Below are 15,089 nucleotides of genomic sequence, written 5' to 3'. Positions count from 1 at the left end.
CCTGAGCGCTTCCGGGAGGGATGGGTGCAACCACCGTCGGAGGAAGTGAAGGGGGGCGTAGACCGTACCAAGCGGCCCAGAGAGCGGGGAGCACTGGAAAACATGCTCTGCGCGGAAACGCTTCACCTACACATACACCACTTAACCCGCCCCAGAGCCTCCAACATGTAATGCTTTAGAACACGGGAAGGTTTGCACAGAATGGAACGTGCCTGCCGACACGCCGATGCAGGCAAAAAGACCTGAGTTTGCACACTCGCCCGGGCACCGCGCACACACCTGCGTTCATGCATGCGCTGAGACTACTGCATAGCCACGTCGTGGGGGGAGGGTGGGGGAGATAACCTCCATCCCAGGCTCCAGAGCACCAGACAGAAAATAATGGAGGAAATGTCTCCAGTGGTCTCAGGAAAACTGGAACAAAGGACACCACTGCAGAGCCTCGCCACTCTCTCCCCATTTCCTGCCGTCAGGACTATTCCAGACTTTCCCAGAGGGGAGAAGAGAAGATGAAGGCGGGTCGGGAGTGCTACATTCCCTCCAGCTGCTTGGGAAGCCAATGCCAATAAAACCCAGGTTTCTAAGTTTATCGAAAGCTAGCCTGATCTGGCACAGGCCGCCTTAATCAAGTAAGCAAAGCTTAATTACGACTAATCGGACAAACTGGCAGCATCTGCCTCCTGAAGTGATGCACTGCAGGGACACTACAGGTGCAGGGACACTGCATCTCCTCTGTAGTGTTCCTGCCAAAAGTGTTCACTCGGAATCTAAACTGGAGGAAATGAGCAGACAAACCAAAGTTAGAGACATTCTGCAAAATGACTGGCCTGGATGCTTTATAGATGTTGATACCATAAAAGACAAAGACAGAAAGAAAAAGACAAGATTGAGGAACTATGTCAGACTAAAGGAGATGTGAAAAATCCAAACTGTGATCCTGTATTGGAGCAAAATGAGGGGAAAATCAGTTACAAAGGACATTTTACCCTTGGGAAATTTTGCATATACTCTGTATATTAGATGACAGTGTTACATCAATGTTAAATTAGGTGCAGTAACTGTGCTTTGGTTATGTGGGAGAATGACCTTGTTCATAGGAGAGACATGCTGAAGTATTTATGGGTGAAATGTCATGAGAGAGAGAGGAAGAGAGAGCGAGCAAGCAAATGTGGCAAAATTGCTAAGAGCTGGTGAATCTAAATGGTTTGAAATTTCTCAAGATACTTCAAAAACAAACGTATGGTTACCAAAGGGTGGGGGGGGGAGAGATAAATTAGGAGTTTGGGATTAACATATACACACTACTATATATAAAATAATCAACAGGACCTACTGTATAGCGCAGGGAACTATAGTCAATATTCTGTAATAACCTATATGGGAAAAGAACCTGAAAAAGAATGGATATATGTATAACTGAATCACTTAGCTGTACACCTGAAACTAACACAACATTGTAAATCAACTATACTCCAATATAAAAGAAAAATAAAAAATAACTTAAAAAAATTTGTCAAGATGAAAAGTTGGAAGGGGTGAGCTTGAGAAGCCAGTCTGGAGGAAACTGACCAAACTAAGTGTTGTACATAACAAAGAATTTGACTGGCCTTTGTCCCTGGTTCCTTATGGGGAGACTAAATCCTTGGAATTTCCCAAGTATTAGAAGTGATATTCATGGTGGGCCTTGATAATTTATGCCAAGGAGGTGACTCATGGTGGCCCCTAAATGGTTTCAGGACTGGGGCTGGCCAGTTATGGGAAGAGGGTTGGGGCTTTGAGCCATGGGGAGGGAGGTCCAGGAAGGGGGCCTGGAGATTGAGTTCAGCCTCCAGCCAATGATTTAATCACCCATGCCGACATAATGAAACCCCTATAACAACTCTGGACACAAAGCTCAAGGACACAAAGCTCAATGGAGCTTCCTGGTTGGTGAACTCATCAATGTGTCAGGAGGGTGATGTACCATGGTTCCACGAGGAGATAACACAGAAGCCCTGCATGCCGGCCCTTCTCAGACCTTGCCCTATGTGCCTCTTCATTTGGCTGGTCCTGCTGATTTGTATCTTCTCTATAAAACTGTAATCCTAAGAATAGCACTTTCCTGAGCTGTGTGTTCTGTGAGTAGTTCTAGTGAATTGTTGAAACTGAAGGGGGTTGTGGGATCCCCCAAACTGTACCCAGTGAATCAGAAGTGCCTGTGGCCTGGGACCCCTCTGAACTTGCAGCTGGCACCTGAACTAAGAGCAGTCTTGTTGGGGACTGTGCTCTTGAACTTGTGGGATCTGCGCTAACTACGGGTGCTTAGCACTAGAGCTGAATGGCAGCACTCCATTTGGGGTTTTTAACCGAACGCTGAATGAAGGAAGAACTCACCTTCCTCTCTGTAGCCTGCATCAGTTTCTGGACTTCCTCCTTAATCACCAGGTTCCCATTCTCAGATGTCCTTGGCCCCAGTTCCACTCCCAACATCCTACCTGGGGGACTCTGGCTTTCTGCTCCACCATTCCGACCAGCCAAGGGCAAGATGAAGACATCTTTATGAGATTAAGACCAACCTTGGGTGTCCTCCCAGGCTCAGTAAGGACCAAATTTCCTCAGAATTAGGGACAGTAATATGTATGTGTTTGGGAGGGCTTCCCTGGTGATGCAGTGGTTGAGAGTCCGCCTGCCGATGCAGGGGACACGGGTTCGTGCCTCGGTCCGGGAAGATCCCACATGCCGCGGAGCGGCTGGGCCCGTGAGCCACGGCCGCTGAGCCTGCGCGTCCGGAGCCTGTGCTCCACAACGGGAGAGGCCACAACAGTGAGAGGCCCACGTACCGCAAAAAAAAAAAACAAACAACAAAAAAAATATATGTATGTGTTTGGGAAGTGGGGAGTTGTCTCAGTGTCATCTTTTTTCTTCCCTCGCATTCTTTCATCTCCTGAGCACAAGTCTGTCGTATGGACAGGACAAGTCTAGGAATCAGGGGCTGTCAGGAGGGACCTCACACATCACTGAGCATAACCCTCTTATATACAGAGAGGTAAACCGAGCCTGTGAAAAGGAGTAACAGGGCTGGGGTGGGAACCTGAGCCCGCTGACTCGTAACCCAGGCTGCCTCCCCTTGATGGGGCACAGAGGCCCCTGCCCCTGTGGGGAGCCATTCTGAGTCTGTGCCCTGCCACAGATGTGCATGCAGAAGGCAGGGAGGCAAAAGAAGGAAAATCGAGTAAGCCCACAGGCCGGGGAAGACACTTCCCATCCAGGCCCGTCCACAGCCGTCATCAGCGAGGACCTCAGAAGCCAAGAGGTCACGTCGGCAGGGGGTGGCAAGGCCAGATGTCAACCTCTAGGTGTAGAGACAGGCCCCAAACACCCCTGAGCTCACTTATAACCCATTAGACATCTTTCACCCATGATTTTCAACATTGCATCTCAACAGGAAACACACCCCCCTCATTTATTGGAGCCCAATTCATCCTTCAAAGGCTTCTCAGTGGGCCCACCCCTCCCATCGTTGCCATCAGAATGAACCGATCCTTATTCTACGCTCCCACAGTCCCTTGCTCATCCACAGACTCTTAGGCCATGAGTCCTACACATCTAGTATCCCTATGTGCCCAGACCAGCACCTGCAGAGACCTAGTGCTCAGAAAATGTTAACTAGGGACTTCCCTGGTGGCGCAGTGGTTAAGAGTCTGCCTGCCAACTCAGGGGACACGGGTCCGGGAAGATCCCACGTGCCGTGGAGCAACTAGACCCGTGCGCCACAACTACTGAGCCTGCACTCTGGAGCCCACGAGCCACAACTACCGAAGCCCACGTGCCTAGAGCCAGTGCTCTGCAACAAGAGAAGCCTGCGCACCGCAACGAAGAGTAGCCCCCTCTTGCTGCAACTAGAGAAAGCCCAAGCGCAGCAACGAAGACCCAAAACCTCCAAAAATAAATAAACAAATAAATAAATTTATTTTTTAAAAAATTTGACTACCCTCAAGGAATGTACACTGCTACAATTATAAATTAATGTACAATAGTATGTTAAAGTTTTATATTAGTATTACTGGGATGGGGCTGGAAAAAAAAAAGAAAGAAAATGTTAACTAAATGCCTGCCTGACTGAATCTATTATTATAAACTCAAGGAGAAAAGACTGAATTCAACTCAATGCAAGCATTGGCTGAGAGCCTGCCATGTGCTGTGCACAGTGCCAAGTGCTTAGTATACAGACCCCTGTCATCAAGGGGCTCACAGCCTACTGAAAAGTCACAGAAGTAAATTATTATGATAATTATGATATACATGTATCACAGAATTTATTATATAAGTAATGCAGTATGGTGCCTGGTGTGGTAACAATGTCATGTGCCAACTGAAATAAGCAGTCCAGGACTTCCCTGGTGGCGCAGTGGTTAAGAATCCGCCTACCATTGCAGGGGACACGGGTTCGAGCCCTGGTCTGGGAAGATCCCACATGCTGCGGAGCAACTAAGCCCGTGCGCCACAACTACTGAGCCTGCGCTCTGGAGTCCACAAGCCAGAACTACTGAAGCCCGCACGCCTAGAGCCTGTGCTCCGCAACAAGAGAAGCTACTGCAATGAGAAGCCTGCGCACTGCAACGAAGAGTAGCCCCCGCTCGCCACAACTAAAGAAAGCCTGTACACAGCAACGAAGACCCAATGCAGCCAAAAATAATAAATAAGTAAATTTTTTAAAAAAATTCAGGGAGTAAAGGAAACCTCCTTGCAGTGGGGGAAATGCACCCAGGTAATGCACTGCATGCAGAGGTATCACTATTACTTAAATTTTCATTGGAAAAAAAAAGAAAAACAAAAATTATCATTGGGGGTGGCATGGGATGAAGTGTAGGGTACTGCATTGCTGGGGTGGGGAGATGGGAGATGGAATGGCTGTGGCCCTTCTTCACTACGGTGGGGAGTCATTTGACTTCTGAGGCCTCCGGGAACATGTGCAGGGGAATGGAGAACTGGGAGTTACCAGTGCCTGATGAGGAACGTGAGTGAGCAATTAGGACTCCTTGATGGGACCCTGAAGGAGTCCCTCACCTCCTACAGAGAGGGTTCATATGGCTGACTCAATACTCAGCCCTCTAGGGAATTCCTGGTGGTCCAGTGGTTGGGACTCCGAGCCTTCTCTGTCAATCAGGGAACTAAGACCCCACAAGCCACAGAGCCTGGCCAAACAGAACAAAGTAAAACAAAAAAACCTCAGCCCTCTAGGTCTCCTATGTTAAGGCGAAGGCATTGATGGGGAAGGGGTGGGACCCTGAGATGGGGACATTTGTACAGACATGGATAAGGCTAATTCTGAACTCCTAAATTATTTTGAAGTGTCTTGTCTGTAGAGACAATCTCCTCTTGTCGTGATCCTGTCTCCTGGGACATCAGCCTCAGAACCCTTCCTGCCTCCATCCCTCCTGGCCCCAGGCCCTTCATGAGTTAGATCCCAGTACAGCCTGGGTGGAGAAGCACAAGACCCACGCTAAGAGGAGAATGCCCCCAGACGGAAAGAGTCACAGGCCCTAGCAAACTGCCTTGGCAGGAGCCCCAGGAGCATGTGTGGAAGAGGGTTCGAAGGGAAACACACCCAGGAGCGTGGAATGGAAGATCCAGTTTGGCCAAACTCATGGCCACGGATGCTCATCCAGGATTTGGGACTTCACGTATTGGCTTGAGCACCTGGGAGAGGAATTCATAGCCTGCTAGCTTGCTTAACTGAAGCCTGGACTTAATGGTAACCTAGAGTTCATAAACTTGAAATGCCAGAATTTCCCTGGCATACTATAGAGGAAGGAATCCAAAATCTCAGAGAGATGGGAATGCTGGGTTGGATTTATTATGTGCAATCTGCTTAGCCACCCCTAGCCATGTATTTTAAGGGAGTCTGGAAAACACTCCCTTCACCAACGCATTAAGAAATGCATTGGTAAGGGCCACCAGAATCCTTGGCTAGCTCTGACGGCTGTCCTCTGTAGGCTGGAGATGCTAATGGGGGACTGGATACTGAAACTTAATTCCTCGATCTTGATGAGAATAAGGGTATCCTGGTGCGGTAAAGAGCAGATGGTAGTACTTAACAGCCAAAGGCAAGGTAACTACAATGACCCAGAATAAAGCGTGGGAAAGAATGCTCATCAGGTGGACAAAGTGACAGGCGCTGGACCGCAGTCAGCCGTTTCCCCCAGGCACTCCAGGGCTTGTTCAGTGGACCCATGATGGCAGGGATGGAAGCTGTGCTTTGGCTTAATAACATGGTCTTCCCCTCTCTGAGGCTAATCTGGCGGTAGCCAGTGCTGATTGACCATCCTCCTTACAGCCTGATTGGGTACCATTCTCACCTGGTGTAGACTGATTTGACTGCCCCACCCCCAGTGTGGATGGACTGTGCTTTATCCTCAAGAGAACAGACACAGGGGACTTCCCTGGTGGTCCAGTGGTTAAGACTCCACGCTTCCAATGCACAGGGCATGGGACTGGTTCCTGGTCAGGGAACTAAGATCCCACATGCCGCTAGGTGCAGCCAATAAATAAATAAATAAATACATACATACATATATAAAATAACGTATATAAAAAAAGAGAGAATAGACACATATTCTAGGTATGAATTCACTGCTGCCTACAGTACTTCTGTCAGTGCCACCATTTATGGACGTACAGAATACCTTATCCGTCACCATGGCATGCCACATAACATGGCCTCCAATGTGGGCACACATTTTATAGCCAAGGAAATGTACAAATGAGCTCACACCCAAGGCATCCACTGGTCTTACCATGTGCCCCATGACCCAGGAGCAGCTGGCTTGACAGAATGGAGGATTGGCCAGCTGAAGGCAGTTAGAGCAGAGCTAAGAAACTACACCCTACAAGGTGGAAGCGCTATCCTACAGGATGTGGTGTATTCTTTAAACCAAAACCAGAATCGTATTATATGTAACTGAGAGGTGGGGGTAGCAGCAGCCTTTTCGCTATTATAGCTAAAGTCTGTAAACTACTGGAAGAACTTTTGCTACCCATCCCCAGAACCTTGTCCTCAGGGAGTCTGGCGATCCTTAGCATTCGAGGGAGAAACATTTGCACTGTGGAATGATCACAGTATTGATGACTTGGAAGCTGAGATGGCCCTGGCCATTTTGGTTTCTCATGCTACTGAATCAACAGGCAGAGAAAGGGGTTACTGTAATGCCTGGGTTGACTAATCCCAATTACCAGAGAAAATAAGCTTGCTACCACGTAACAGAGGTAGGCACTAGAACTGGAACCCAGGGGATTCACAAAGTGCCTCTTAATAATCCTCTGCTCGGTTGTCCTGGTTAGCAGAAAACTTCAGCAACCCACAGTGTCAAGACTACCAAGGACTCAGACCCCACAGGAATAAAGGTTTGAGTCACCACCAGGTAAAGAACCCAGTCCCTGGTGGTGCAATGGTTGAGAATCCACTCACCAATGCAGGGGACACAGGTTTGAGCCCTCTTCTGGGAAGATCCCACGTGCTGCGGAGCAACTAAGCCCGTGGGCCACAACTACTGAGCCTGCGCTCTAGAGTGCGCGAGCCACAACTACTGAAGCCCGCACGCCTAGAGCCCGTGCTCTGCAACAAGAGAAGCCACCACAATGAGAAGCCCTCGCACCCACTCACTGCAACTAGAGAAAGCTCGCATGCAGCAACAAAGACCCAACGCAGCCAAAAATTTAATTAATTAATTAATTGATCGATTAAAAAAAAAAAAACTGCCCAGCCAAGGTGCTGGTAAAGGATAAGAAGAATACATCATTGGAGGAAAAAGTGGGCAGCTCTGAATATGAACTTAGGCCTCATAACCCCCACTGTCCCCTGCTAACTTATGGGAGCTAATATTTTAGGTCTCAGTGGACATATGACATCACCTCCCGATGATATAGTAGCCAATGTGACCCAGTGTGTCCTCTGTGCTGGGGACATGGGTTTTTCTTCTGGAAAAGGCTAAGAGGAGCTTCCTGCGGATGCTCCAGATTCCCCCTCCCCACCTCCCCCCACAGCCCTGTGCCCCGGAAAGCTGAGCGGCATCAGAGGACTCCCACACCCCGCCACTTGGATTCAGCCAGTGAGGGACCAGTCGGGGGTCTGAAGATGGGAGGATAGTGAAGACAGGGAATTTATTCGCGGCTTCCTTCCCTGCAGAATCAACACTACCTACGATGATTGAAGGTCACAGCTATTGTCAGGCACCCTCTCCACACAGCTCTCTCTGGCTCGGGGTTCCTGTCATCTGCTCCCTCCCGTCGTCAGACCTCAGGTGCTGACACCCCACTATTACTAACCATGAGATACTGCAGCAGCCCCAGCGATTTCTCCATACCCCACCCACACCTTTATAAACAATCACTTTATTAAACTCTCTTCAAAATTACCCATCAGTGTTCCTGCTAGGACCCTGGCACATAGAGCATGTATTTTAATTAGGATTAGTTTTGGCAATGAGCAACAGAAAACCTAAAATAACAATAGTGTACGCAAGATAAGTTTGTCTTTCTTATATAAATTAAACTTGGTGTTAAGCAACCCAAAGCTGGTATGGTAGCTCCATGAAGATCAGATCATACTATTTTTTGTATCCTTTAAAAATTAACATCATAACAAAAGCTTTCCAATAGCATTACAAACTCTTTAGAAAGAATCAAGACTTGGCTCAAGTACCATCTTCTAAAGCACTTGTCCTGATGCTCATTCCAGCTCTAGAAGAATAATCTCCCTCTCTCAGAACCCCAGTTTCTACCCCTAAACACACACACGCACGCACGCACGCACCCACGCACGCACGCACTTCAGTCACGGCATCTGTCACACTAGAGTCCCTTATCTGTTTATGAGTCTGTCTCCTTCTTTGACTGAAGGGAGCTTCTCTTTTTGTCTTATTATCTCCAACCCCAATCTGTGGCATAAAACAGAGACCAATAAATGGGTCTGAATGAAAGGACATTTTAAGGCCTACAAAATATTTCATCATGTAGACTCACCCTAGATTGTTCCTTTATTACTTTAACATTGAACATTTAGGGGATTTTAGTTTTTCATTTTAAATATTATTGTAGGATTTTCATTTGATCAATGGAATAGGTGCCCCTGGAAGAGACTTATACTTGCTATTTCATCAGACACAGGCATGCTGACCCCGTTTGCCCCTCTGGCTACAGTCTAATCAGATAGGTCAGATTTACACTCAGTAATTATCTGGTAATATCAGCAATCTTCTCTAAGAAGCCCTGCTACTTTTCCTTAATTTTCTCTTTCACATTCTATGTGGCTCATCTCAGTTTAACCACAGCCCTGGTTTTCTACCTGTGCATGTGAAAAAAGAGAGAAGAGGGATAATCTGCTGTGTACCAGGTACTCAGGTGTGCCCTCATATTTAATTGAATTCTCCCCAAAAGCTTGTGAAGAGTTTTGGAGAGACAGACCTGTAAACACAACCCTGTAATGAACGCACAGTTCCACCACTTGCCTGCTAGAGAATCTTCCTCGAAGTAACTTCGTTTTGCAGAGCCTCTGTTTCCTCGACTGCAAAACCGGGATGAAAATACCTGATGTGTGGTTGTGAGGATTAAATGAGATGTCTGTGAACATGGCCTGGCTCTAGGTAGCGGGTCTGCAAGTGACAGGTTCCGTCCCGAGTGAGGAGCTCAGAGCAGGGTTTCAGCTCGGGGATCTAAAGCCAGCATGTCGGGGCATCCTCACCGCCCTGGGGGAGGGCATCTTTAGGACCAGCAAGACTGTGGGGTAGGGGGAGATTCCTGGGGCTCCTGGAAGGAGGGAATCGTTGTAAGAGAGGGCAAAGAAAGCTTCCAGGCCGACCTGTGTCTAGGGAGCTGGGAGTGGGCCAGGGGAAGGGTAGCTGTCTCAGCGCGAGGGGGCCCAAGCGGGCAGCCGGCGAGGCAGGCGGCTGGCTGCGCGGTGTGGGGGTCTTCGGCTTTCTCGTCCTGGGAAGATCTTGAAACTCAAAAAAACGAAGCAAGCCGGAGGGCTCTTCCCCATCTGTATTGTGGTAACTGAGCCCGAGCTAGCACCTCCCCAGGCTGGAAGGCGGGAGAGTCGTTAGGGACACCTGCCTCTCTCCCTCCCCCGCCCGGCGGGAACCCACCGAGACTGCGCGCACCTGGGCACCCGCTGCGCCTGGGAACACTTGGCGCCGGAGGCCGCCAGGCTACCCCGCGGGAAAAGGGGCGGGAGCGCAGCCCTGGCTGCAGGGAGTCCCTTAGGACACCGGAGAGTGCTATTGACATGATTATTAAAATAACCATCCAGAAGGAAACGGAGTGAGGCTGGCACCAAAATAAAGAAATCCGGGAGCCAGGAAGAAGTAAATCCGCCAATGTAAAAGACATTAACACGTAATAGAGAATGTTTTGCAAATAGTGGGGACAGAAAGGATTATTTATGAATAATCCTGGGATAACTGATTAGCTCTTTGGGGAAAAAAAAGAAATTTAGATGCACATCTTCTATAATACACGAAAATTAATTCAATTCCTGATGGAGTTAAATTGGGGGCGGGAGATTAAACTACAAGTGCACAAAAAGACAATAGAAGTAGGAATGTATCCATCCTTTGGAGGAGAGAGGACTTTCTAGGCTTGAAGGAATGAGATAAATCCCGATAGGGAAGATGGACATGTTGGTTCATACAAAACAAAACAAAAACAAAAAAACTGTAGGCTTAAAAAAAAAGTGAAATTAGAAGTAGTCAGTGAGGAGCTTCCCTGGTGGCGCAGTGGTTAAGAATTCGCCTGCCAAAGCAGGGGACGGGTTCAAGCCCTGGTCCAGGAAGACCTTAACATGCTGCGGAGCAACTAAGCCCATGCACCACAACTACTGAGCCCTGTCGCCTAGAGCCGGTGCTCCACAACAAGAGAAGCCACCGCAATGAGAAGCCTGGCACCACAGCGAATACCCAGCACAGCCAAAAATCAAATTAAATTTTTAAAAATACATTAAAAAAAAAAAAAGGCTGGGGCTTCCCTGGTGGCGCAGTGGTTAAGAATCTGCCTGCCAATGCAGGGGACACGGGTTCGAGCCCTGGTCCGGGAAGATCCCACATGCTGTGGAGCAACTAAGCCCGTGCACCACAACTACTGAGCCTGTGCTCTAGAGCCCGCGAGCCACAACTACTGAGCCCGCGTGTCACAACTACTGAAGCCCGTGCACCTAGAGGCCGTGCTCCACAACAAGAGAAGCCACCGCAATGAGAAGCCCGCGCACTGCAAGGAAGAGTAGCCCCCTCCTCCCCACCTTGCTGCAACTAGAGAAAGCCAATGCGCAGCAACGAAGACCCAACACAGCCAAAAATAAGTAAATAAATAAATTTTAAAAAAAAACTAGTAAGACACTAAGACTACAAGCAGACAACAGACAATACAGTGAAGGAAACAAGTAAGATGGGAAAATAATGTTATCAGAGAAATGAATACCATCTTAAGTGAAGAAATTAAGATTTTTAATTTTTAATTTTATGTTTTAAAGAAATGTTAAATGCTGATGGGGATGAAGTGGACCTTTCATACACTGTGGTGGTTTTATACTAACATAAATTAGTACAACAGGTGTATCAGGGAGACTTAAAACACAGAGGCCTCTGATGCTCAATCATTAGGGAAATGCAAATTGAAACCACCATGAGATAACACTTCACACTATCAATTATGATGGCCACTATCAAAATTAAAATTAAATTACCATATGATCCAGCAATTCCACTTTTGGGTATACACACAAAAGAACTGAAAGTACGATCTTTTTGTTTATTTCTTTGTTTTTGTCCATGCCACGTGGCTTGCTGGGATCATAGTTTCCTGACCACGGATTGAACCTGGGTCCAGTGAGTGAAAGCACGGAGTCCTAACCACTGCACTGCCAGTGAATTCCCTGAAAGTAGGGTCTTTTTTGCGGTAGGCGGGTCTCTCACTGTTGTGGCCTCTCCCGTTGCGGAGCACAGGCTCCGGACGCGCAGGCTCAGCAGCCATGGCTCACGGACCTAGCCGCTCCGCGGCATGAGGGATCTTCTCCGACCAGGGCACGAACCCGTGTCCCCTGCATCGGCAGGCGGACTCTCAACCACTGCGCCGCCAGGGAAGCCCTGAAAGTAGGATCTTGAAGAGAGTTTTGTATGCCCATGTTCACAACAGTTAAAACGGAAACAAACGTTGAGGGATGTCCACTGAGAGATGAATGGATAAGAAGCAAAATGTAGAATGTACATACAGTGGACTATTATTCAGCCTTTAAAAAAACAATTTTTAAAAAATTTTTAATTTATTTTATTTATTTAATTTTGGCTGCATTAGGTCTTCGTTGATGTGCGCGGACTTTAGTTGCCGTGAGCTGGGGCTACCCTTCGTTGCAGTGCGCGGGCTTCTCATTGCGGTGGCTTCTCTTGTGGAGCACGGGCTCTAGAGCACAGGCTCAGTAGTTGTGGTGCACGGCCTTAGTTGCTCCGCGGCACGTGCGATCTTCTCGGACCAGGGCTCAAACCCGTGTCCCCTGCATTGGCAGGCGGATTCTTAACCACTGTGCCACCAGGCAAGCCCCAGCCTTTTTATTTTAATGTATTTTTATTTTATTTTATTTTTGGCTGCGTTGGGTCTTCGCTGCGGTGCGCAGGCTTCTCATTGTGGTGGCTTTTCTTGTTGTAGAGCACCGGCTCTAGGTGACAGGGCGCAGTAGTTGTGGTGCATGGGCTTAATTGCTCCGCAGCATGTGAGATCTTCCCGGACCAGAGCTCAAACCCGTGTGCCGTGCATTGGCAGAGGAATTCTTAACCACTTTGCCATCAGGGAGGTCCCTATTCAGCCTTTAAAAAGGAGGGAGGTTCTCACAAGTTACAACATGGATGATGAACTTTGAGGATATAGTGCTAAATGAAATAAGCCAAGCGCAAAAGACAAATCCTGTATGATTCCACTTTAATGATGTAATCAAAATTACGGAAACAGAAAGTAGAATTGTGGTTGCCTGGGGCTGAAGGGAGGAGAAATGGAGTGTTTAGTTTTGCAAGAATTCTGGAGATGGATGGTGGTGGTGGTTGCACAAGAATGTGGATGTACTTAATGCCACTGAACTTGAAATGGTTAAGATGGTAAATTTTGTTATATGTGCTTTACTACAATTTAAAATTTTTTAAGTTAAACAAATCCCCCCCGCAAATCACAGAGGCCTTTAAGCCAATTTTAAGGAAATAAGTATGAATTTGGAAAATACTTTATGACCAAAGATATTTATTGCCCCAAACTGGAAAACCCAAATGTCTGAAAGTAAAGGAATAGCTAAATAAACTATAGTACATCTGTAGTTCTATGTTTTAATAATGTTTATTTTCCTGATTTTAAAAATAATACAGGTTCATCATAGAAAATTCATCATAGAAAATTTAATAAATGAACAATTATAAAGATGAAAATAAAAACTATCCAAAAGCCTAACATGCAGAGATAGCCATTGTTAACATCTGGTCTGCATCCTTCTAGGAACAGTTATATATTTCTTATACAAAATTGGGTATATATTGTCCATTTAAATTTGCATCCTGTTTGTTTAGACTTTCTGTGTATGTAATTATGTATACACATATATAAAGAAAGGGAGAACATTTATTGACTTCTTACTATGTATAGAGAATAATGCTAGAGCTGCTTCAGGGTGATCTTGTTAAATATCACAGAACCCCTTTGAGGTATTATCATTCCCATTGTACAGATGAGGAAATGGACGATTAGGGAAGTAAGTAATTTGGTGAAAGTCACACAACTGCTGAATGATATAGTCAGGATTGAAAGCCAGGTATTCTGGCTTCACAGCCCACACTCTGAACCAAACTCTATTCTATATCCCAAGTCATTAAACATTCTTTTGAAAACATGTCTTTAAAAGCTGCTGCATAGGGACTTCCCTGGTGATCCAGTGGTTAAGACTGTGCTCCCAATACAGAGGGCCCATGTTTGATCCCTGGGCAAGGAGCTAGATCCCGCATGCCGCAACTAAGAGCCCACGCAGCCAAATAAATATTTTTTTTAAAAGTTGCTGCATGGGGACTTCCCTGGTGGCGCAGGGGTTAAGAATCCGCCTGCCAATGCAGGGGACACAGGTTCGAGCCCTGGTCCGAAAAGATCGCACATGCCGTGGAGCAACTAAGCCTGTGTGCCACAACTACTGAAGCCCACACACCTAGAGCCAGTGCTCTGCAACAAGAGAAGCCACTGCAATGAGAAGCATTCGCACCGCAACGAAGAGTAGGCCCCACTCACCGCAACAAAAGAAAGCCAGCGTACCGCAAGGTAGACCAACACAGCCCAAAATAAATAAATTAATTAATTTAAAAAAAAGCTGCTGCATAATATTCACTAATATAAATACACCAAACATCATTGAACCGTCTCCTAGCATTGAACAATTAGGTTGTTTCCAATTTCTCTTGGTTTTTTAATATAATACTTCAAAGAATATTTTTGTGCATAAATCTTTGTCTTATAATGACTGAATCTCTTATTATTCCCTTAGGGTATATACTTAGATGTAAAGTTTCAGGGTCAAAATAACAGCTACAGATAAAGTTTAGTGGAGTCACTGAAAATAGAATTTATAAAGTTTTTTGCGGGGAGGGGGCCATACCCTACGGGAACTTAGTTCCCCAACCAGGGACTAAACCCAGGCCCATGGCAGTGAAAGCGCCAAGTCCTAACCACTGGACCACCAGGGAATTCCCTAAAACGTTTATTTTTAAGAAGAGGTTTGATATGACAGGGCAGGGAGTATGTGGGAAATCTCTGAAATTTCTGGTCACTTTTGCTATAAACCTGAAATGGCGCTAAAAAATAAATTCTATTTAAAAGGGTTGTAACTACATGGAAGTAAGTTTATTGGGCTTTTTGGCTATAGTAAGGCCAGCCATCAGAAAACAGTTCAAGCCCTGGCTCTGCCACCTGCCAGCTGTGTGGCCTTGGGAAGGTCACTCAATCTCTCTGAGCCTCAGTTGCCTCACCTGTGAAATGGAACTCACAGTTGTTGGCTGGATGGAATGAAGTGCTGTATGTTAAGCCCCTGACCTACCGTCAAGTGC

This window comes from Stenella coeruleoalba (assembly GCF_951394435.1).
Source record: "Stenella coeruleoalba genome assembly, chromosome: 10".
Taxonomy (NCBI): Eukaryota; Metazoa; Chordata; class Mammalia; order Artiodactyla; family Delphinidae; genus Stenella; species Stenella coeruleoalba.
Note: the sequence above shows the minus strand (reverse complement) of the source record.